A 24,682-nucleotide genomic window follows, 5' to 3' on the forward strand; every position below is an offset into this window, starting at 1 on the left:
GCACCGTAAGAATACATTGCTGAAGCCCCGAGTTGGGGGATGATTATCACACATGAGTACAAAACCAGAACAGATGTCTCCCTCCCTCCTCTTTCAGTTTTAAGAGAGAAGGTCATTACGAAGAGATGGGGAAGAGGGAAGACAGAGACAGCGGGCCTCAGGGTTACCAGCAGCTGGGGCGCACAGCTCCCTTCTGCTCTGCCTCTGGTTCCCAGCCAGGGGTCAGCCTGCCCAAGTGCCCTCAGACACTGGCCTACGAGTCGGGGGCCTCCTTGCCAGGCACTGACTAGCACCGGCTCCTCTGATCTGGCCTTTCCCCTTCTGCTAAGTGAGAAACTGAAATGATGACGTCTGCGGTCCCTTCCAGCTCTTGCCTCTCCAGTCCCTCCACCACGGTGGGGCTCATTCCAGTCTGGGCCTATCTGGCAAAGCCAGGACACTATGCACCTGCTCAGACCTCAGAGGCCCTCAGGAGGCGCACACCCGACCCCAGGCCTCTAAATCCCTGAGAAGAGAACCACTGCAAGCCCCTGGGTCCAGCAGACCCAGCCCCACTGCCAGCCAGTGGAGCTGGACAGAAGAGGCAGTACCCTCCCAACCCTCACGCTGACACATGGTGGGTCTGTACCTCATGGGCTAACTGTGCCCGGTGCCGTGACAGGCCCTTGACATCCTCCTAGATATCCAGAGAGGTAGAGATTGCTATGGGCTCATTCTGCTGATGCAGAATCTGAGGCTCAGAGATGGTAAATGACTCGGTTAAAATCACACAGCTATAAATTCACACACAGTTTAAACCTGGAGGCCTGATTCCCTGGCTCCCCCGCTTGTCCACAACACTGAGCTGCTGCCAGTGAGAGCATGTGTGAAAACACAGACATGTCACTCTGTGCTCCCCCAGCAACCTATCTCTACACAGTCACCACATTTGCAGCCCTGCACGCACATAGGCACAGACCGGGGAGTCCAGCACGCACAGGTGCACAGGTAGAGTCAGGCCTTACATTGGTCCACACTGATCCGTATTTGAAAACCCACGTTCACACGGAGGCACACAAACACTCCCCCAGGCACATGTTCCAGCATTCTTACACACAGACACAGACGCTCATGGTCTAGTCATGTGCTCACACACACACCTACACTTCTAGCCCCATGGACTCACGTGCAGATATCTGCATTCATACATCCTCATAACACACACACACACACTCACACGAACACACTGCACCTTGTTTAATGATGCCCGGGAAATGAGAGTCATTATTTTTATTTTAAAAAAAAAAAAAAAAAAAAGGAAGAAGTCTCTCAAATGCCAATAGATTCCAGTGTGTTTTTTCAGTGCTAAAAGGTTTCACAAGCAAAAGTCACCCAACAGTGCCACCTGCTGAAGGCTGGCTGTTCTCCGTCCTCGCCCCTTATGCTCTTCTGCCCTCAGAAGAGACCCTTCCTCAGTTTCCCTCAAAGTGTTCAGGACTCAGAAGCTGGGTGTGGGAGCAGGGACAGGGGAGTGAATGCAGATGGGGAGACAGGAGATACTGAGGCAGAGAGAAACGTGGAGAAGGGGAGAGGGAAGCCGACTTCCAAACCCAGGCAAGGAGCAGCCCTGTAGGAAGTCGGGGGGAGGGGGGAGAACAGGAGCAGAGGGAGGAGGCCAGCAGGACACAGGCAATTCGAGACAGAGAGCACAGAAAGAACCAGGCCTAGAGGATGAGTCAGGCATACCAGGAAAATAGAGACGGGAGAGACAGGGAGAGAGCAGGGCATGCAGAACAAGCTGTCAGCCACTCCCATGGGGTCCCCATGTGCAGCAAGCCTCACTGTGAGCCCCAGCCAGTCTCCCTCTAGAGGACAGTAGGGGGGATGGGGGAGTGCAGTATCCTTCCGGAGACCGGAATACCCATGACACCCCTAACCCCTCAAAATGCTTGTCCAGCAGCCTCTGTCTCAAAACAGCTCAGCTCTCCCTGTCCTTGAGTCAGGATGGGCTGACTCTCCCTAGGGAAGGCTTCTCCAACAGAAGGGCTGGGCTGTTTGAGGACTACTGCGGAGGGGACTTGTCCAAGGTCACATGACACAGTGAGAAGAGTCAGCCCTGGAAACTTCCATGGGCCAGGCACTGACCTCCACCTCCACTGTTGTGTGAGACCACAACAAAACCTGAGGGAAAACAGAGTTTGAGATAGAAAACTCCTTTGGGTCATGTCCCCAGCTTTGACTCGCTGTTCTCAGTGAGCCTAGGACCCTCCACTCATGGCAGCTCCTCAGCACTGCTCAAGGTGTAGCAAGCAGGGGATGGGCCCCAAGTCCCCTGGGAGGAGAGTCAGCCTCACCACCACCAAGTCAGTCATCAACCGTCTGGGGCTTAAGTGGAGTCAGAGCTGAACAATCAGCAGAAAGCTCTTAAACAGACCCTCAAACCACAGGACATTAGTTCTGGAAGATGCTCTAAATCCCAGTGGTCTCTTCCTGAGAGGACACTGCCCAGAGGACTGGGTGTGCAGAAGCGATGGGAATTCCAGCCCTACCAGGCCAGCCTGCCATGCCAAAATCTTGGCATCTTTGAAAACCAAGTCATCGAAATCCTAAGACAGGGGTTCCCTGCAGGTGGCTATCTTGGGAACTTCCTTCTGCCCTTTGAGGCCCTCCACACTGGGCCTTCCCTCTCCCAGTGGGACACTCTCTCCAACAGAAAGGCCCTGACAGGGCAAGCCGTGGGGCAATTTCCCTGCTAAGCAGCCTCCTGTGTGTCCCATAGCCCAGCCCAGGATACAGGAGACATGTCTCTCACCTTTGTTAAAACGCACGGGACCCTCCCTGCAGCAGAAAGCCGCCCAAGCACAGCACAGAGCAGGTGCTGGCTGGCATCTAATTTGCATGGGATTTGCATATGCTTCCTGACTTCTCAAAATACCAGGAAACCCTCCTCCACCTTATAACTTCTCGACATTCAGAATCCCTCCTGACTTCGAATCATTTCAGTGCCATGGACTTCCAACTGCTTAGCTAGAAAAGGGGTTCACTCAGAAACCAGGGAGACTCTAAAGTCCTTCAAAGGTGAGTCCTGGCTCCAACCTGGCTTTCCAAAGGGTCATGGCCCCCACCCACTTTGGCTGCCCCTTCCCCTCCTGTTGGGCCAAAGCACACAGCCCCTTAAGGCACTCTGCTCTCCCACGTCTATAGGACCTGGCTATAGTCCTATAGGATGCTGTTCCCGGACCCGGAATGCCCTTTCCTCTACACGAAAAACTCCTATTTACCCTCAAGATCCAGTTCAAATGGACCTTCTGCAAAGCTCCTCCATGTCATCTTCCCTACCTCCATGCCACTGAGCAGAATTATTGCCACTCAGTGGGTCCCGGCACTTTAGCTCATTAACAGCCAACAATTAAGGGGATGATTTATTATACAACAGAGAGGTATTATCTAGCACATATCTTTCCTATTAGACTGTGGACTCACTGAAGGCAGGAACTGTGGGAGAGGCAGCCACCGCTGCACGAGTACGCTCCTCGCCAAACACACTCTGATTTTTCCCTCCTTAATGACTAGCCCAGACTGCAGTAAATAGCACTGATACCCCACTCAGGGCTTTATAACACGCAACAGCACAGAACAGAGGGTCCTCAGAGACTCCGCTCCTTAGAGAGCCCTGTCCACTGTTAAGCACCCAACTCGTCACAGACAAAACCCCCAGTTGCGGGTACAACCCCAGCTAGAGCCTTGTGCCCACAGGTGAGTGAGGCAAGGGGACCAAGGCTGCTATTTAAGAAGCAAATAACCAAGCAGGGAAATTTACAGTCAGATAATTGGCAGCTCTGGTGCATAGTCAAATGCAGTAAATTAAGTGTTTTCCTGTAAATCAAGTTTATGATTTGCACTGGAGATGTAATTGTTAAAACTGTTCATTTTACCCGCAAATAGCAGTTGAAAGAAACCAATTTAGGAGTGACAGATTGGTTTTGATTCTAAATGTAGTGCTAAAACAGTTAATTTTAATAACATCCATTGGACAGGAGTCTGCCTGTTACTTAATATCACAGTCAACAATTTGAAAACTGCGCGGTCAGCCACTGCTGCTTCCGCTAAAAATTAATCCAATTTTTCCCCCAAATGGAGGCATTTCTCAGCAGGAAGTAGTATCTCCACGCAGGAGGGCTCTCCTCATTCGCCAGGTTACGGCCTTCCCATGCTGCGGAAGGAAGGCCACAAGAAGGTCAGTCGTAGCTGGAACAAAAGGCACACGCCCCAGAATATTGGGACGGAAAGGGACCCTTCCCGGTGTCGCAGTGCCCTGGATGGCAAGCAGGATCTCGGTCCTCTGCTTGTGTCTGCATGCCTCTGGTGAGGGAGTGTTCACTCTCATCCATGCCTCCTTTCCCCCTGGGGCATCTCGGAAACTGCGGAGATGTCATCTCCAGGTTCCATGGTCCAGCCCACCAGTAAATGGAAGACAGTCCCCAGGTGTCCCCCACTCCTGTGTGGCTCTTGTCCTCCCCTGGGTCGTACCAGCCTGGCCCATCCCTGAGGCAGAGTGCTGTGACAGAGGGTCTTGGACAACAATGGGTAGTTAGTGGGTCTTTCTCAATGAACAGGACAAAATTTTATCTTCTACACGTGTCATCATCCTCCTTGTCATCTCAAGACACACACACCCATCTGTCAATGTCCAGCGTTGGTCTGTGGTGTCCAAGATTGGCCCTGCTATTTTTGTTATAAGCTAATTTGGGCCCAAAGCACACGGCGGGCCTCCAGCTTCCCAGGACCTCCCCGTTTGATTAAGGGGAGCCTATGAATTGCTTTAGGGGCTCAGTCTGATCACGAGCCAGGCTCTGCTCCTAAGGAGTCAAGGCTCCTCAAACTTCAGCGTGCATCAGAACCATCTGGAGGGCTAATAAAAGTGAAGTGCTGGGCCCCCACCCGCACCCCAGAGTTCCAGTTCAGTAGGTCTGGACAGAACCAGGCAATCTGCATTTCTAGCAAGCTTTCAGGTGCACTGATGCTGTTAGCCCTCACTCTGAGTGGCACCGATGTAAGGGGCCCATATTACCGTCAGCACCACTAACCTGCCACAGAGGAGGAAGCTGGGGCCCAGACAGGCGAGACACAGAGGCGAGCACATACCCCCCACACCCGCATGCAGCAGCTCCCTCAACAACTCATTCCCAGAGCTCCAGATTCCCAGCAAGAAAGATGCACAAATCAGCCCATTTACCCAGCTTTCATTCAATAATTTCAAGAGGTATTAAAAAGGGAAACTTCTGTAAAAGAAGGAAAAGCCTGTTCATTTTCATGGCCACCACTTGGAGGAATGGTTTTCTGGAGTCTAGGCAACCGCTTGTAAGAGTCTATTATAAAGGGAGGTCTAAATCACATTTATGGCTCATACTGTAAGGCAAATGTAGGTATTAAAATTGTTCCTTTTAAATGATAAACACCCGCTGAAATGGCGCAATAGAGTCACATCAGAGACTGTTTTCACCCAAAACAAACTGACTCAGGAAAGGCAGTAAATAGCAAATTTGACTGCAGACCCCATCGCTGCTGTTGATCTAAGGAGTGAGGAGGGACAAGGCGATGCAGAGAAGCTACCTCGCCAGGCCCAGTCTTCTCCAAGGCCCGAGAGGTAGGATTTCTCCCCAGAAGGGACACTGGCTCCTTGCTTTCTCGCCTGGTTTTAGAGACCAGGGCCTCCATTCTACTGTGCATATCACAATTGTTGTGGTTTTGATTTTGAGAGGGAAGTAATGGAAAAAATAGTTAATCACCCATTCATAATCTCTTAAACATTATTTTCAAGCTGATAGTTGCAAAACAAAATGCAATCTTTCTAGCATCTTCAAGCAATTACTTGTCATTTTCCCAGTTTCCATAATAAAAGGAAATTAGGCTGGGGGGGGTGAGGGGGAGGGAGCAAACTCCTGACTTTGACTTTCGAGAAGATGAAGGACAGACTTCAAGTCAGTCCTGCCCAGGTTTTCCTATCACAAAAGGCGGCAAATGCCAAGCCAGGCCAAGTGATGGGAACTGGGGTGGGGGCTTCTCTTGGCCTATCCCGCCCACTCCCAAACTAAATGTAATGTGGGTCTAATTACCTGTACTTTGTGAAGAAAACTTGCTTCTGCCCACCCGCTGAGGGAATTCAAGGGACACATCCACCTCTCTCTCCTGCCTTAAAGAGACTGAATAAATGGGGAGTGTTAGGCAGGAGCCAATCTACCTCTTCTGAGCTTCATAGTGAGAGTTTAATTCATAATAGATGGTTGGTTGGATGGATGGATGGATAGATGGATGGATGCATGCATGTATGATTGGACAGATGGTTGGATGGTTACATGGATGGATGGCTGGATGTTGGGTGGGTGGATGGATGGATGGATGATTGGACGGTTGGTTGGATGGTTGGATGGTTGGATGGTTGGATGGTTGGGTGGATGGATGGATGGATGGATGGATGGATGGATGGATGGATCCACAGACGAATGGATGGATGGATCGAAGGATAAATGGATAGACAGACAGATGGACAAATAAAAAATGAAAATAGACACCGTTTCTTGAGATTTCTTCCATGATGAGACAAAGCTTCCCAAACTCAGTGTGAAAACACATTTTTGATTTCCAATCAATTCATTTTCTAGTCTGTTCAAGATATTTCTTGTTAAAGATACTTTAATAAAACAAGCTAAAATGTCATGGTAATGCCATGTTGCTGAACAAGTTTCTAACTCTTCCTCTCAATTTCTGTAATCAATAGTGTGAGGACAGTGCTGTTTCCCTGTGTCCAGGGCCAGGCTTGGAGAACTGCCCTTGGGCTCACCTCGAAGCAAGTCACACATGCTAATCCCCCATTTCCTCCAGCCACTCTCTAAGGTGGATGCTTCTAGCCCTACATTCCAGATGGGGAACCTGCGGCCCAGGGAGGGTTAGTGAGTTATCCAATTTCCAAAAGCTAACAGCTAGAAAGCTAAGCATTATACCCAGATCTATCAGTCTCCAAGCCTTTGTATTTGCCTGAGTCGGGGCTCCCAGCTAGGATGTGGGTAGGGAGACTGTTAGGAGTTAGGAGAGGGGAGAGATGCTAGGCAGAAGGCAGGACCCCCAGGATCCAGAGGCAGGAGTGTGTGTGGTGTGGGACAAGGACCATGGGGGAACCAGAGCATGTGGGGAGAGAGGACAGGAGCCTCCCCCAGGCTGGCCTGGTGGCTTCTGTCCCTGGGCAGCTAGGCAGACAGTGACCATAAGCCCAGAGAAGGGAGTGGGGAAAGAAGCAGACACCGAGTCACTCCCTGCACTTGATCCTCACCATGGAGCCTGGGTTTCCCCATTTTGAAACCCATGAAGCAGAAGTTGGCATTAAAAAAAAAAAATGTAAATCTGACAGAAGACACTCCCGTCATAGTATTTCTCCTTTACAAGAGTTTTAGAGACTAGAGGGGTCAGAGCAGCTCCTGCTCCTGCTGAGCTGCTTCTGTGAAGCTTTGAGCGCAGAGGGCCAAGGGCACAGGGCAGCGTGTTCACAGAGGCCGGAATGAAAGGGAGGATCAGGGAGGACGTGCCAGCAGCCCCAGCCCGCGCCGGCCATGCTCCTGGGAGCCCAGAGCACGGAGCAAGACGCAGCAGGGCACACGGAGGCCTCCAGCAAGATGCACAGATGGGATTGGGATGGAAACGCAGCTTAAATCTCACCATTCTCAGAGGGGGGCAGCTCGTCCCTCCCCTCCTGGACACCCATCCAGTTCTGCCATTTAAAGATTCTCCAAAGAGGGGCCTCACACACCCAGAAAGCAGGATCTTCCACTCTTCCTGGCCCCCTAGGAGAACGCCCTGATCCAAAAGTCCAGAATCTTCTCCCGTTCTCTAACGGCAGGACTGTTCAACTATGAGTGAGTTCTCTAACCAGGGTCTGGGCTAGGAATGGAAATTCCAAGATGAAAGACATCCAACGCCGGCCCCCAGAACGCTCCCAATCTGGGCAAAACCAGTTGCACCACAGAGAGATGAATATTCTGATAGAGGGAAGCCCAAGGTTATATGGGCACCCAGAGGAGAGGCCCCGACTTGGACAGGAAGGGTGGTCGAGGAAAGCTTCCTGGAGGAAGGCATACCTGAAGGGAGCCCTCCCTGAGCAAAGGGGGGAAGGTGGCAAACACATAGGTAACAGTAACAGCAACACCTTGGAATGAAAGATTCCATTTTGCTTTCCTGAGGAAGAGAAAAAGATTTTCATAGTTTCTTGGAGCTGGAGTCCAAGCCCCTTATTTCTGAGTAAGAAGACTGAGGTTCAGAGAGGTGAGGAGCTAGGCCTGAGGTCACACAGCGAACTGGGAGGGGTGGGGGGGGGTGGCTCAGAGGCTCTCCTGGCAGCCAGGCCAGCTCCTTTCTGCCCCACAGCGTGGGACTTGAGCTATGCTCTTTCTCAGCCAGGCATCACCTTGCAGAAAGTAGAAAGAGGGCTGCAGAGGGAGTAGAGGGACCACTCCACTCTCTACCTGCTGGACTCTTTCCCAGGAGCTCCTCTGAGGGAAAGCAACTCAAGGGGGCTGACCAGTCCCCCAAGATTCCCCAGGAACACATCTGCCTCATGGGACACAGTGAAGCAGGGCAGAAGCAAGGCACGATCTTAAGGACTCTCAGGGAAACAGGAGGCTCTGGCATCCGAACATCACCCCCCAACTCACCTGCCCCAATCTTTACAGCCACGCCCAGGGGCCGAAAGGGCACAGCTGACTCCCACTGGGCTCTCCCTTCCCCTCGGAAAATCCCAGCACATGACCCATTTGTAAATTCTGGCTGCTGGGTCTGCCTCAGAGGCAAACTGGCTGGACACAGGCATCAGGTGACCCATTCCAGCCAGGACGCCCCACTTCTCTGGGCTGTGTGGCTCTGGAGGCTTTAGTGATCACAGCAACCAGAGTCCAGCAATAGCCGCAGCTAACTCACAGCCCTACAAAGCTGCCTTCAGATGGCAATGCACCTGACCCCACAATCCTGCCAGGCAGGTGCCGCTGGCACTGACCCCATGGCACAGAAGTGGACACTGAGGCTCAGAGACGGGAGGTCACTTGCCCCAGGCCCCAGAGGTGGGGAGTGGCAGAGCTGGGAATCGAACCCAGCATTTTAACCCTCTCAATCTCGGTTCCCCGTCCCTGAAGAATGGGGCCGATCACCTCCTGGGGCTGGGGAGGTAAGGGGCCTGGTCCAGGCACTCATGCCCTTGGGGAACCGAAGCCGGGGAGAGACAGGAGCACCTGTGCTGGAGAGAAAAAAGGGAAGGCCCCGACAGTGGTGGGGCGAGAGCAGATGGTAGCCAGGGGTGGGAAGGCCGTCACCACGGGGCACCAGGCCCTTAGGGACACCCGGAGGGAAGAGCACTCAATTTGAGGGAATTCTGAGAAGTAGAGCAGGCCAGTATGGCTGAGCCTTGAAGGGCAGGCAGGTGGGTCCAACCCACAGGGGTTGCGGTGAACAGCACAGGTCAGAGACTACACGTGCACGGGCTTGGGGATGAGATCTCCAGCTGTACAAAGCACTTTATCTTTGGAGCTCCTGGCATCAGGATAAGGGCAGTGACACTGGAAAGGTGAAAAAGCAATGGCCACACTTCCGGAACATGTATGTGCTGGGTACTTGCCATGCACTATGTCATTTAGTCCCCACCTGGACAAGAGGGAGGCTGGGTGGCTTGCACCATCTGACTGGGGAGGAGCCCAAGGCTCATAGAGCTGGGCAGCCTGCCCCCCAGTCACACAGCTGGTCAGGGCTGGGGCAGGACTTGGACCTAGGCTGTAGGGGGCTCTGCGTCTGGCTCTCCTCACCATCACGCTGTCCCCCTCCCCCACCCCTAAAGCTACACTGAAGCACATCATTTGGAACAGAGAAACCAAGGCATAGCGAAAGGAAGGGACTGGCCCAAGGGCACAAGGTCAATGAGTGCAGCATCTGGGCCTCTCACCCGGGGTGGTGGAGAAAAGAGCTTCCTTCATGTCTGTCTGAGGTTCAGTGAAGTGGGGAGCAAGCTGGATGCAGGCAGCGGGGGGGCACCCTCGGTATCCGTGGGGGCCACGGTGAGTGGTGCAACCAGCTTGGCCAGAGGTTTGGAAAAAGGACCCATTCCTGCAAAAGCGAGATGCTGCACCTCTGTCTGGATGCTCCACCCCTGCCAGCACCATTTGGTCTGTTCGGGAAGGAAGGGGTCCCACAGAGGCAGGGTGGTCAGGGGCCCTGTGTCAGGCAGGGCAACTAAATCATTCATCAGCTGCCACCTTTGGAGGCTCTGCTCTTTGCTGGCCCCAGGCCCACTAGCTGTGCAGCCTAGTCCAAGCACCTGAATTCTCTGGTCTTGGTGAAAGGGCTGGGCCAGATCACTTCATTCAGTGACTCCCAAAGGGCAACCTCGACCACAAGACCCAGGCCCTGCTCTCAGACACATATTGCACCAGTGCGATGCCAATACTCATTCCCAGCATGCTGGACAATCACAAACAGCGTGGTTCCAAACAAGAGAAATGTATTCTCCTGTAGAGTTCTGGGGCCAGAAGTCTGAAATCAAGGTGTTGGCAGGGCTTTGTTCCCTCCAAGGCTCTGAGGAAGAACGTTGGCTTCTGCTGGCTTCTGGTCGTGCCCACCAATCCCCAGGCTCCCTTGGCTTCAGCAGCACAACCCCAAATCTGCCTCCACCTGCACGTGGAATTCATCCTTGTGCACCACCACCCCCCCATGGCTTCAACTCTCTCTCTCCTTATGACAACACCAGGCCTCGGATTTACGGCCCCTCCTGGCCCACTATGGCCTCCCCTTCATCCAGGAGGACTTCATCTCCATTACTTCCATCTCCGAAAACACTGATTTCCGCACCACCAGGTACCGGGCGGGGGTGGTGGTTAGGACTGCAACATTTCTCCCTTTTTGGAGGAGGCGAAGGGAAACAATTCGACCAACAACACTGAGGCTCCATCCTGGCCCCAAGAGTCTCGGCTTCCTGGTGTGATGGGTGGAGTCCACCTTGGGGGTCTAGAGACCTGGCTTCCTGATCCCACTGTCCCTAGCTTCCCGTGTGACCTTATTTATTCAGTCATTTAACTGACACTGACTAGATACCTACCACGTGCCAGAGACTGTCCTGAGCCCTATGGCATGCTAGTCCACAACACACCATTCCTAGAGCCTGCCTCCCTACAGCCAATGACCGAGTGGGAAGGCCAACTATAAAGAAATTAACAAGCAATCTGTCCTCCAAGCCTCAGTTTCCCAAACCTTATCCTGAGCCATTCTCTGATGGAACGGATGAAGCCCATACTATGTAGCAGAACAAAATGATGCCAGAAGTTAAGAGATCTTCTGTGCCCCTGGCTGGATGTGTAATTTTGGGAAAGGCACCTCACTTCTCTGTGCCTCTGTTTTTGAATGTGGTTAATGGAAATGTCATGTCCAACTTAAAAATATATAATCTATTTTTTATCACCTGAGAACATGCATGAGTTCGAGTGTGTGAGGTCTGGACCCACTGTAAGTACTTTTAAGGACTCTCCGCTCCTCTGTGTCTCTAAAATATGATTCTGTACCTTCCCTATCAGATTTCCTGCCTCAGGACATTTGCACAAGCTGGTCCTTCTACCCAGAATTATCGTCTCTGTCTCTTTTCTTTGTCTACAGATCTTTTATAACCTCTTCAGTTAACTCTCTCAGCTCCTACTTTAACTCTGGACAGAAATAGCTTCCTCTTCTGTGGGGTATGTGTGTGTGTTTAACTGATTTTGAAATAGAAGTAAAAATTCCTCTTTAAAATTATTGAACTGTTCATAAATGTAGGAAATAAAAAGGAAGTTTTACCTCCCACACAGACCCTCGTCAATACCCAAACTAACCTGCTAACATTTCGTGTGTTCTTCCAAAAACTATATATATATGTGTATATATATATATATATATATATATATATATATATATGCATAATAATAATAATAATAAGGACTTACTCTGGGCCCAGTCCTGTTCATGCTTTATGTTTTAACACAGTGAATCCTCACAACAACCCTATGATCAGGTGCTATTATTAGCTCCTTTTGACAGCTGAGTAACTACACCCAGAGAGGCTGAGTGACTTTCCCAAGTCACAGAGCTGCTGAGTGACAGAGCAGGAATTCATACTCAGGTGGGCTGTGCCAAGGCCCTTTTTTATACACACACCATCCTTTTTTATACACACAGTGTGTTCTTATATACACTGCTCTACTCCTTGCTTTATTTTGCTGAAAAAGCATCTCTGAATCTCTCCATATCAGCACAAAACCAGCTCCTCCGTTCTCTCCTGAAGCCACTTGGCATGGAAGCTATGTGTCTTCTGCCCCCAGGCCCCTGATGGACGTGTTGGTGGCCCCTAGTTGCTGCTAAAAACGTTTCTGCGTTAACTCAAGCTTACGTCCTCTCTCCCTCAGTATATGTTTGCAAGCACATCTGCAGAAAGGGGCCCTGGGACAGCTGGGCGAGAGAGCATAGGCTTTTCAAATGTAAACAGATGCGGTGGCCCTGTCGCCCTCCAGAGGGTAAGGCAAGTTTGCACTCTCACCAAGGTGGCCATGCCCACAGTACCATGCCCCCACTTCTCCTAGCACACCTGAAGCTGGTGCTGGTCCATTAGGCTCCCTCCCCAATGTGGGCTCCCTTGGCGGTGAGGGTGGTGAGCTGGGGGAGGACCTTGGACCAAGTTGTGGAAATGTTGAAGGAAGAACAGGACCTTTTAAGCAAAACCATCTAGAGTCTGTTTCATTCAACAAACTGTAAGAATTTTGTTGGCTTCTATTATATGCTCTGTCTGGGTACAGGAAGCAGAGACTAAGGGACCGGGAAGGCTGCATTGAGGAGGGACTTGGGCTCAGTGAAGGTGATGCTAGGGAGAGTGGCCAGAACACCAGGCTGTGAGCCAGGTCTTATGATTTTTCCAGAAAGCCAGAAACCTGGATTTTTTGAGTGAATTTGCCCTGATGCTGAGCAGAACACCTGGCCCTTGAAGATTTCCTATTTCTTAAGTGAATAAAGAAAAGAATGAAGGAATCTGAAGCTTGTCTTCTTTCTTCTGCAGCTCAGCCTGGAGGAGGGACCTGCCTCTCCAGTAAGACGTGCAAGACCCTGGCCTTCCTCTGGGCAGGTGGGCAGGGCAAGGCAGCGGCATCCTCCGGCAACCAATTACACCTGCCGCAACACCGGCGCACTCCCCCACTCTGCCTCGAGTAGATAGGCATCTCCGTGAAGGCTGCAGGGGGAGGCAACTCTTCCCTGTTTTGCAAGGTAACTTTGGGGTATATAATCAGTTTTGTTCAGAAAAGCCCTGACCTGCCCTGCTCGTGCTCAGACCTCCTGCCTTGCAAAGGTGGTGAATTCCTCCACCACCCCCAGCCAGGGCACAGAGACATGAGTAAGTGAACTGAAAGAATCAGCCACTATAAGTTGAGGGACAGTCACCGTGCCTCTCATCCTACCTTCAGTAGGCTTCAAGAAGGCAGGAATCAGACCTCACTCCAATTATGTATCAGTCAGTAATGCTAATTAATCAGTGCTCAGTGTGCGTTCCTAACCTCAGTGTACATGCTATAAGACTGATGGGGACAGTAGCTCGTGGCCAGGGTGGGCTATGGATAAGTTTGCTGACCCTTCCTCAGGAGTCATCATGCCAGGAAGCAGGGACAGGAACAAGGTGTGCCCCTAAGGCTTGCCTTTCTAAGGGGCACCCAGAAGCTTTTGGAGTAGGAGGCACAAGAAAAGGCAGGGGCTGGGCAAGTTGAGGCCAAGAGGAGGCAAGTAGCATTAGACACATTCTGAAAGGAAAACACCTGGGCTGGGAACAGGAGCACAGGGTGCCTGGGGTGTGACTTCTACGGGCCTCCGTTTCCTCACCTATGCAGTAAAGGGCATATTGCCATTGTGACATCATTTACCTCACAAACTGGGAAACTGTGTTTAGATATGACCATATGAGATTGCTACCTTGTAGGTCAAAAAATAGATGGATATTGGCAATGCCTCTTGATCCTAATTCAGAATAATGACTGCAGGACACTGGGCACAAAGCAAACTGGGACACGCAGTCAGCCACCCCATGGCTCGTGACCACACTGACTGTTTCTCCCCACTTACTTGTAATACAAAGACCCCTCCCGCCCCCCAGCCCCTCTGTCATTAGGCTGAGGTATAAAGATTAAGTTAATGGCGGGCGGAGAAAATCAGCTTTGTTGGCAAATTGTCTCTGATATTTATTTTGAACATTAAAACGAATCATTCTGACTAAAGAGGGCTGTAGTGCGCGGCCCATTAAAATGCATGCATTATGTATAACTCTCCCGGCTTCACCTCCAAGTATTATCAGCCTAAAAAGCAAACATGGTTTTTAAAGCCCCTTGTATACGACATCCCGTGACAGCTGATTAATGGCCACAGTTTCCAGATCTGAAAGCTTAGTAACCCAAGCTAGAAAATTCAATCTTATTCTAATATAGGCGGGGGGGCGGGGGACGGTGGTTGCGCAGCCAAATGGGAACAGAGCACAGCTCCTCAAAGGCGTTCTCACCGTGGGTTGTAACCACCATGGCAACATCAGCTGGGGTTTCTTGGGGGCACTGTCTTAGTTTCCTGGGGCTGCCACAGCAAATGACCACAAACTGGGTGGCTTTTAACACAGCAGAAATGCACTCTCCCACAGTTTTGGAGGCCAGAAGCCTGAAACTAACATATTGGCAGAGCCAAGCTCCCTCCGAAGTCTCTAGGGGATGACTTGGCCTCGACTTTCCCAGCTTCCGGTGGCTCCCGGCGTTCTTTGGCTTGTGGGTTCATCCCTTCAATCTCAGGCACTGTCTTCACATGGCAGGTTTCTGGGTTGTTCTGCCTCTTAGAGGATTTTTGTCATGGGATTTAGGGCCTAGTCTAATTCAGAATGATCTCACCTTGAGACCCGTACCCTACCCACACCTACGAAGACCCTTAATCCAAATACAATCACAATTTGTGGTTCCAGGTAGACCTGTCTTTTGTTGCAGGACACCTTTCAACCTGATACAGGTCTCTTCCCTCTCCCAGAGTGTCCCCTTTCTCCTTAGGAATGTTGCAAGACCAACCCCACCTGCAGATCCAAAGGGATCCCAGGAAGCTATCAGATCTGTCCACGGTGATCCTCTCCAGCTGCCACCCACCCTCCAGGGTCCTCTGCTGGGACCTTGCTGCCTCACCCACCCCTCCGTGGGTTCCCTGCCAGACCCTCGTCATGGTCAGAGGCCCCTGCCCGATCTGCTCTCCAACCATCCTGCCCACCTTACTCAGGATGCATCCCTTCTGGGTAGGTTTCAGCCACACTGTCCCACTTCCAGCAGGAGTGATGCACCATAGTGTCCCTGCCTAGTTGCCTGAAGATCCCAACTCAATGTCACCTCCTCTGACAGAGTCAAGTCCCCCACAATCACTACGATGACATCCTTCACATCTTCTTAGCATTCGGCACACTTATATCATTTATGAGTGGATCTTCTTAACTTTTCCACACTCCAACATGCAAATGTTGTGACTGGCCTGCCCAAAACTCTTCATGTAGCAATTACAAAAGCTCCAATCACAATGGGTCTCACCTACCATCTGCCTTCTCTCCTCTCTCCTCCAACTTGATCACTCATTGGGGCTCCAGCCATAGCAGCTTCCTTCTGTCCCTCCGGAGCGTAAGCCACAGCTTGCCTCGGGACTTTTGCACATGTTCTACCTGAAATAAACTTCCTCCAGATCTTCCTGATCTGGTCCATTTGCACCAAGTAGGACTCAATTCAAATAGTGCCTGTCACATGGTTATGGTCCATGCAGTAGAGCAGCAGATACAGAAGCTTCTGGAGGAGAGCCAGGTGGGCATGAATTACTTTGACCTCCTGCCGCAGCCCATCACATGCACCAGAGATGCCATCTTGGCCAGACAGAACTGGATGTGTGGCAACGTCAAGTCCCCCCAACACTGTGAGCTGATGGCGGGCCACCTCCAGAACCACATCCCAGCTGACAGGGTGCACTTCGAGCTTTGGCTGCACCTCATTGGCTGCCTCCCTGGGCCTTGACATGCAGAAGTCTCTCTCTCACAGCCAGCACAAGCAGGACAGGAGTAGCCGGACACCCTGCAGAAAGGCCTGGTGCCCATCTATTGCACCAGCTTCTTGGCTGTGGAGGAGAACAAGCAGCTAAGGGTCAGATGGCTCCTGCAGCTCAGGAACATTGACGGCTCTGTCACCCAGCAGCTCCAGAGCCCAGCCCTGGGGCTCAGCCAGTACCAGGGGACACTCATCAGCAAGTCCTCCCTGGTGGTCCAGCCAGTGCAGCTGGCCTTCTAGCCACAGATCAAGACCCTCAAGATGCAGCACAAGGAGTCTGTCAATGGCCTAGCCCAGCAGAAGCAGCAGCGGTGGCAAATCTAAATGCCGCAAATGGAAGCCAAAGTCAAGACCATCCCACAATCATCAGTCCCACCTCCAACCCCCACACCCACCCACATGATCCCACCAAACACCCATCCAAATGCATGGATCCCCCGGGTATGGCACCTGTAGGGGAGACCAGCATCCTGCCCCTGACAGGCACCCTGGGCCTGGGCCCTGGGCCCCATAATCAGATCCCACCTAACAAGCCCCCCATGGTTGGATCAGCCTCATCCCATTGCTCCTTGGGGCCAATGGCACCCTCCCAAGCAGGCCCCCTAACCCTACCATCGGGGCAGACCACCCCACTGCCCACTCGGGAACAATAGCCATGAGGGCCTGTGGGGCAAGCAGTATGAGGACCCTGGCTAGAACGGTCACCATGATGCCCCCTGGAACAGCCAGCCTGACCACAGCTGGAATAGCCAGTTTGAGGGCCCCTGGAACAGTGGCACGAGGGGCTGCTGCGGGGCAGAGGCCAGCAGTTCAAGACACCCTTCCAAATGTAGCGGTTGCCACCCTCCAGAGGGCCCGTCCGGCCCACCAACAGCACCCACAGTTCAACCAGCTGTCACACCCCCACAACTTGAACAACTCCCCACCCTGCTTCATACAGGAAGATTTCATCCCTGGTACCCATTGTTGTGGCTATCCAAGCCTCACCACTTTGACTCCCCCCAGTGGGACTTCCCTGCTGAGATGAGACCCCTTCATCATCACCCAGGCCACCTCGTGCTTCTTTCTGGGATCAACATGCACCCACCCCAAGCCCCAGCACCCTGACTTTAGCCCTCCTCCCCATGGTTTCAAGGGGCAGTCCCCCCGCATACAGTGACAGGGTCCTTCCCACATAACCACAATGACCCCAGCCTGGTCCCCAGCATGCCTTAGTTCCATCTCCCTACGAGGCTAAAGGTCCCACTCATGAGAAAAAGAAAAAAGAGACAAATTCACCAGTCAAGAGAAGCCTTCCCCTTTCCAAAACATCCCAAACAGACTACTCTTCCCTCCTTCGTTGTTTTTATAGCAATTATTAGCAAAAGTCCTCTCCCTTCCTGTTTTTGGGTTGTTTTTGCTTTCTGACTTATTCTCTGTGCTCCCCAACTAGGAAGAAAGCTCTCTAAGGACAGGGACCTTGACTTTCTCATTCACTGACATATCCCCAAGGCCTAGGACGCTCCTGCCCGGTTCCCACCACTTGTTGGATAAACAAGTGACCCAGAGCCCAGCACAGCGCCCAGGACAAAACAAGCCTTAGCGAATTCACTCCCTGTGGCTCTCTGTGTGTTGTTGGGGAAGAATGTGTCCTTCCTAGAACTCCTAAGGTCATCTAGGTCTTGATCTAAAGGCAGCATGGCCAACTTCACACACACACACACACACACACACACACACACACAGAGGCAGGAAATGCTTGGGCAGCTCTTAGATTTATTCATTTGCTACTTCTTTTGTTCATTCATTCATTCATTCTGCATTCTGCAAACATTTACTGAGCCCTCACTGTGAGCCAGGCACTATTCTGGCCCTGGAGGTATGGTGGAAACAAGCTCTGAGCTGACATTCTGGTGGAGGCACCCCTATTCTCTCTGAGCCTATCCTAAGTAATCTATAGCAGAGCAGCAGAGCCCACTCTTTCGGACTCTCAGTTTTCTCATCTGCCCAATGGGTAGCAAGATCTAGCCCACTGGCCTGAAAGTCCTGGTAAGCAAGGACAGGGAAACACTCTTTGGTTGTGGGGAATGGCCCAGCATGCCCCTGGCCTGTCTCTTCTCCCCCTGGTCTCCCTGCTGCTCACCAATCACCAACCATGCCCATTTCCTCCTCTGCCTATGACCTGTGGTCCCCCTGGCCTGCCCAGGAGCATGGCCCTGGGCCTTAGACAACCTGAGCTCCAACTCAGCCCTGTGCATGACCATGGAAAATCCTCTAACCTGGAGAAGCCGGAATTTGCTCACCTGTAAGACAGTGACACTAATGTGTACAAACCACTGGTGGGAGGACAGAAAATGATATGCTTCCTCGAGACCCTGCATTCCCCAGGCACTGAAGGATGTCTGTGATTCCCCCTGAAATGTCCCAGTTCTTCCCAGCTGCCTGCCTAACTCCTGTCTGTTCCCATAATGCAGGCCAAGTGCCCAGAGTCCCCTGCACGCCCACCCTCTGTCCACACTGCTCCCTTCTGTTGACCCTTCTTGGGTTTCCTCCTGGGCACACACTTGGGGCAAGGACCAGACCCATCCTCAGGATTCTCGCAGTGCCCAACACGGCAGGCCCCACAACATTGGCTCGGCCAAGAGTCTTGAGTTACTGCCTGTTCCAAGGGCACCTACTCCCCACTGGCCCTGTACCAGGTTCTGGGTGGACAACCATCACATAGCTTCCAGGCTGGAGGTATCCACCGTCTGGGAAGAACACAGGCGAACAAAAGCAAACACCTCCCACACAGAGCCATAAGCAGGAGGGCAGCATGTAGAGAATTCGGGGGTCTCCCTGGAGGAGCTGGGCCTTAAAGGGGCTGCCCTTCTTGCCTGAGTGGGAATGTTTGCTTGATGAGTGTGTTCCTGGAAAGACTCACAGGGGTTGGCATCCCCACTGGCATCTGTGTCCGTCTACCAGGCCTAAGTCCTGATTTAGGACGACTCCCTTAACTGGCGATGGCTGACTTTTGGTTGCTCTCTTCCCAGTTCTTGCTCATCTAATTAAAGATCTGTGAACCAATACACAAACAGGGTGAGATCAGAGGCCTCCTCTTCAGGGACTCTTTGATGTGGGGAGGAGGGTGACTGGCCTCAATCTTCCCTTCCACACTAAGTTTGTTTTGACAGACTATAAGTTTATTGCTTATAAATTTTCCAAAACGCTCAAAAGACAGAACATTTGTCTTGAAAGCTCTTTCTTATCCAATATCAAAAAATTTGATTATCATAATAGATTTCACTTTCCCTGTTTGTTAGAGAGGAAAACTGAGGCTCAGAGAACGACACTGGGCCCACGTTCCCTTGGTGCATCCGTGCGGGGCCGGGACTAGAACCCTGGCTCCGGTGCCCAGACCACGGTCCTGCCTAGGGCCTCTGGACCTCACTCCTGGGCCCCTGAGAGGGGTTACCCTTGCCCTGGGCAGGAGTCCTAAATGACCTCCCTCCTCCCTTCCCTACAGGAGAACCTTTCCTGTCCCAGCAGATGGGGTTGGCGGGGAAACACCTCTTCCACCTTCCGAAGGCCAGGGAGGAAGGCCAGTGGAACCAGGCATATAAGCCGAGCTCCCAGAGAGGTCTGAGAAGTGAGGGCAGCTTGGGGACACCCCCACACGCTGCAGAGGTGGTCATTTAACTTAATAACTGTGAATTTGGGACAGTGGCTAAGATCTTAGCAGGGACATCCCCAGACACACACACTTTTTGTGTCAAGCACAACAGTTGCCTGCTTTCCATGTCTGCTCTTATCTAATTGCTCAAACTTGGATCCTTGCAGTTATCTCACGGTATCCACCTGGGAATTCGGAGGGTGGGGGGCATTTGCACCAACCCCTGCTGGTCTCTGCAGGCCCCAGGCTATGCATGCTGCCATGATAACCAAGCCCAGGGCATCTGCAGTTGTAGGGCCTCACACGCAGTCTGCCCTACAGAAGAATGCAAACAGCCAGGCCCTCGGATGGCATGAGATCCAACCTCCCAGGCTGGCGCTCCAGGCTCTCCGATCCTCCAAAAGCAGCCTGGCTTCCAGCAATCCTGGCCAGGCCATTCCCCATGTCTAAAATCCCATTCCCCTCTCCTTTCTCTGCATAACCAAGCCCTCTGTCAAATCCCAACACGTAGAGTCCCCCTCTATCAGGAAGCCTGCCAAGATTTCGTCAGTCCCCCAAGCCAAATCTCATTAATGGCTATAAGGTTCCATTCTCTTCCACTCACTTCACACTTACAAGTTTCTTATACTAACTTCATTGGTTACGTTTTCATGTCGGCCCATTGTGGGAGTACCTGAGCTATGAGCTCCCAGGAAGCAGGAGCTCTTTTATCAGGCTCTGAGTCCCTAGGGGATAGCCTGTTGCCTGTCAATCCATATTTGTTCTATGCCTCTAATTGGGCAGTCAGCTCTTGGCGATTTAGACTCAAAGGTGGAAGCTCGAATTAGGGCCTCAACTGGATTCCAGGATGGAAAGAAAATGCAGGTCCTGCCTTTAGTGAGCCACATGTGGTAGAGCTTGAACATCGGGCCTCTGGCCGAAATTCCCTTTCTGCCCCTCCACCTACAGAATCCCCACCAATCCTCAATGCCCAGCTTACATGTTACCCTCCCTGGAAGTCTCGAGGCAGACTTTTCATGCCATTCTCACAACATTCCAATATACCCAGGTTTAGACTGTTATTGGTTGACTTGCAGCCCCCAAAAGATGCCGAGGTCCTAGTTCCCAGGACCTGTGAGTGTGACCGTATTCAGGAAGAGGATCCTGCAGATGATCGAGTTAAGATGTGATCACAGGGCTGAGCCCTACTCCCCTATGGCTGGTGTCCTTACAGAAGGAAGAAATTTGGACACACACAGAAGGAAGACCAGATGAACACACAAGAATGCTACCTGTAAGCCAAGCAGCACCTGCGGTTACCAACAGCTATGAGACAGGCAGCCTCTTTCCCCTGGACCCCAGAGGGACCAATCCTGGCAATGACAAAAGTGTACTATCTCGCACACTCAAGGCCAGCTTTGATTTCGGACTTCCAGCCTCCAGACTGACTATGAAACAATCAGTTCCTGTTGTGGAAGCCATCCAATGTGTAGTACTTTGTTAGGGCAGCCCTAGCAAATTCTGACCCCGCCTCTCACTGGCTGGTTGGCCTCAGGCCAGCTAGTTAAAGCAGAGTCTCAGCGTTTTCCTCTTTAGAATGGGCACAACCTGCGTTGTGGCCTGGCTTCACACCTCCAGGCTACCTTCCCAGCTCTGCCCCGTGGACGGTGGGTGGGAGTGAAATGCCCCAGACGACCCAGGAACCCCTCCCGCGGTCCTCCACACTCACCCCCCTCCCCTTCTGCCAGCAGACAGTGGTGGGGCCCTGGGAAGTGACAGAGCCACCAGATGGAAAGAACCTGAGTTCCTGCCAGACTGCCAGGAGGCCCTACCTTGGAACATGCCTTAAACATGCAGTACAGGAAAAGTTGAGGGGGTTCACATGCAGTTACCTACCCTGACTCATAGAAACACTGGTCACGTAGTACTTCATGAGGATTAGAAATATTATGGTAGGAAGTTAATAATAAGTTTTAATAGCATTACACTCTTTCCAACTGCCCCACCACCTAACACAGAGCCTGGCATAAGTAAGGAAACAAGCAAAAAATAAAACAAAACAACAACAAAAAAACACCGTATTGTTTCAATTAAAGAGCACTGACGTCAAGAGTGCTCTAGCTCTGCCTCAACTTTAGCAAAAAGCTCAAACCTCTGGGCCTCAGTTTAATTTAACTTAATTTAATTTAAAATGGGATTTTTAAAAAAATATGCTACAGCTCACTAATAATGAAAGCTTGTTTTGCCCTTGATCCAAGACTGCCTCAGAATCCTTCTCAACACAGAGCCTGGGACAGGCCCTCCAGGGGAGCTATCCTGACCCACCTGCGATGTGATTCTGCAACTGACTTACTTTACTATCTGTTCTGAGGACAAGAATCTCAGTCCCCAGACTCAATCTTATAGGAAAAATCATTTAACCTCCCCTACAGATTATTTTCATTTTGAATTCCGAAGCCTTTTTCATTTTGAATTCTGGAGCCCTGATCCTGCTGGCTAGAAAGGTCACCCAGTCACTTAAACGCCAGGAGTTGTTCACTCCCAGGCAGATTTCCCTGGGTCTACACAAGGTGTGGGCTCGGGGAACCCCTCCAGGCCTCAGCAGCACTGCACGCTGCAGCTAGAGCCCCGTACCCAGCTTCGGCCCCTTCAGGTGCACAGCATTCTGCCTGCGTCCCACCCTGGGATTGGAAACCTCAGGGAGGCTGAAAATCCCCCAGCTCTCCCTCCTGGGCCTCTGCAGGGAGAGGCCCTACAGCAGCCACCTTCCACTCGGGTCTGAAGGCACCTCCTGGGAAGTGGGGGACCTCCCTTCCTTTCTTTCCCTGTTTCTCTAGGGGCTCTCCCCTCCTCCTCCTTCCTCTCCCACCTCCCAGCACCACTGTCTCACGGGGGCTTGAGAAAGGAAAGCCTGACAGGATTGTCTTCCACGCAGTTTCTCTTTCCTCCTGGCCACAGCAACTCCTGAAGGCAGAAAGCCCCCAAGCTGCTGCCTGAGCTGGGGAAGGGGAAGGCAGGTATATCTGGGACTGTAAACTGCATGGTCCCCGAGAACCTGCAAAACTCGGTTCTGGTGAAGGCCAGAGGCTGTAGGGGCAGAGTATGCACGGAGCTCTAACTTCTCCGAAATGCCACTGAGGGGCAGAACCAAACACAGTGTGTGGCAGTGTTTTGTGTTGCAAACTCTGGTGTCACATCTCAAGGGGCAGCCCACTCAGGTGGGATGTGAGTCACAGTCATTTTATAATAAATGCCAATGTTTATGAATGGGTCACTTCCCTTACAAATGTCAGTTTCACTCCGTTCTGACACACTCTCCTGAGAGGGAGTAAAAGGGTTAACAGTGTCTTACAGCCACTCACAGGGAAATTCCACAGGACCCAGCCTTAGAGACCCAGCAGTGTCAAAGTCAAGTGCCTCCAGGGCCCAGTTAGATTCTAAATGTATCCGTGGCTGGCTGTGGGGGGTGGGGGGGGGGGAACACATCTATCACAGGGACGACCACCACGCTGCCCGGGGCCACAAGCTGGTTGCTGGAGGGACTTCCATTTTTCTAGAGAAGGCAAAAAATATGCAATTTTTAATATGCAACTTTCTGACTTTTAAATTGTTGTACCTAGCTCAGAGTTTTTTTTAAGGCTGTGAGCCAAACAGAATCTAGTTGGGGTCAGCTTTGACCCATGACTTGTTTTGATGGCTGCTGTCAGGACTGAGGGAGTACAGGTGCAGTTGAAACTCCTGGGCCTGGCAAGGAGCTGGGTGGACAGTTTGGTGCTGTGTATGTGGGCACTGGTGTGTGGGCAAGACTGCAAGGCGTAGGTGAGAACAGGTGACAGTGCGGGGTAGGGTTCTTTAAGATGCTGGGAAAATGTCACCTCCTCCTTGAAGCCTCCTTGCAGCCCACACCACATCATCGTTAACCACGGGTCAGTGAGCACATGGAGGACAGCAGAGAACAAACATGTGAACTCTAAGTGGAGCATCTACAAGAGGCAAGAGCCCCACTTGCCCCTCTGCACCTGCTCCTGGTTGTGGTAGGCACTGCAGCCTCAGGGCAACAAGGCTGACCAGCGTGCTGAGGCAGGTGGGACCAGGCCTGGCGGTAACAGAGCCATTTCCCACTCCTTTGTGCAGAATGACCTCCCTGAAAGGTAAAGCAGAAGAAGGCTTTCTCCTAACTCCGTTCTACCCGACGTGAGCCCTGGCAGGGCCGAGGAGCAGGCTTGATGAGGCCCAAACAGCTGGCTCTCCTGGCCGTCCTGGGGCAGCATTGCAGGGATGGAAGCTGGCCCACAGTCAGACAAAATGAGAAGGCTAATGTCCCCTCACTGCCACTCAGCCTCGCCGGCAGATGTCACCCCCTAGTGTCAAGTGTCCTGCAAACTCTGTGCCTCAGCTTTCTCATCTGTAGACTGAGGGTGATTTAGGAACTTTTGAGCCAATGTGAACATGAAGTCAGACTGTCTCTACAGTACTTGGTCCAGGCCTGACATAGAGTAGGTGCTCAATAAAATGTACCATTGGGAGTCTTAGGGTTCTAACTCTTCACACACTGTGTCATTTGACCCGGAAAGGCCGTGAGGCAGCACCATCACCCATTTTAGAGATATGTCAACTGAGGCTAGGGGAGAGGGCCACCCCGGGCTGCCCAGCACTTCACCTGGTTCTACCTCCCGTTGCTGCCCAGCCACTTTCTCCCACCCCTGCTAACACACGGTGGCACCCCATCTCCTGTGGCCCCTGAATGCTCCCTGGGGGTCAGTCAGCCTTGTCCCAACCCCCAGCTCTATGACTGTTCCCCCATTCACCCCTCACCACACTCACTGTCTCCACGTTGCTAGCCATGGAACGGGCCACCACAGGATACAGCAGCACCCACAAAGATTCACTGATGGGCCACATTCTCCACATTCCATGCTTAGGACAAGATTTCTCGATTTTTCTGATTCAGTAGGCCTGA

At 52.0% G+C, this 24,682-nt stretch overlaps 1 pseudogene; it reads left to right on the plus strand.

Annotated features, from left to right (window-relative positions):
* Positions 1-15,818: 15,818 nt before the first annotated feature.
* LOC131830113 (calcium homeostasis endoplasmic reticulum protein-like) lies at positions 15,819-16,808 on the plus strand (annotated as a pseudogene).
* The last annotated feature ends 7,874 nt before the right edge of the window (positions 16,809-24,682 follow it).

This window comes from Mustela lutreola, chromosome 4 (genome assembly GCF_030435805.1).
Source record: "Mustela lutreola isolate mMusLut2 chromosome 4, mMusLut2.pri, whole genome shotgun sequence".
Lineage (NCBI taxonomy): Eukaryota > Metazoa > Chordata > Mammalia > Carnivora > Mustelidae > Mustela > Mustela lutreola.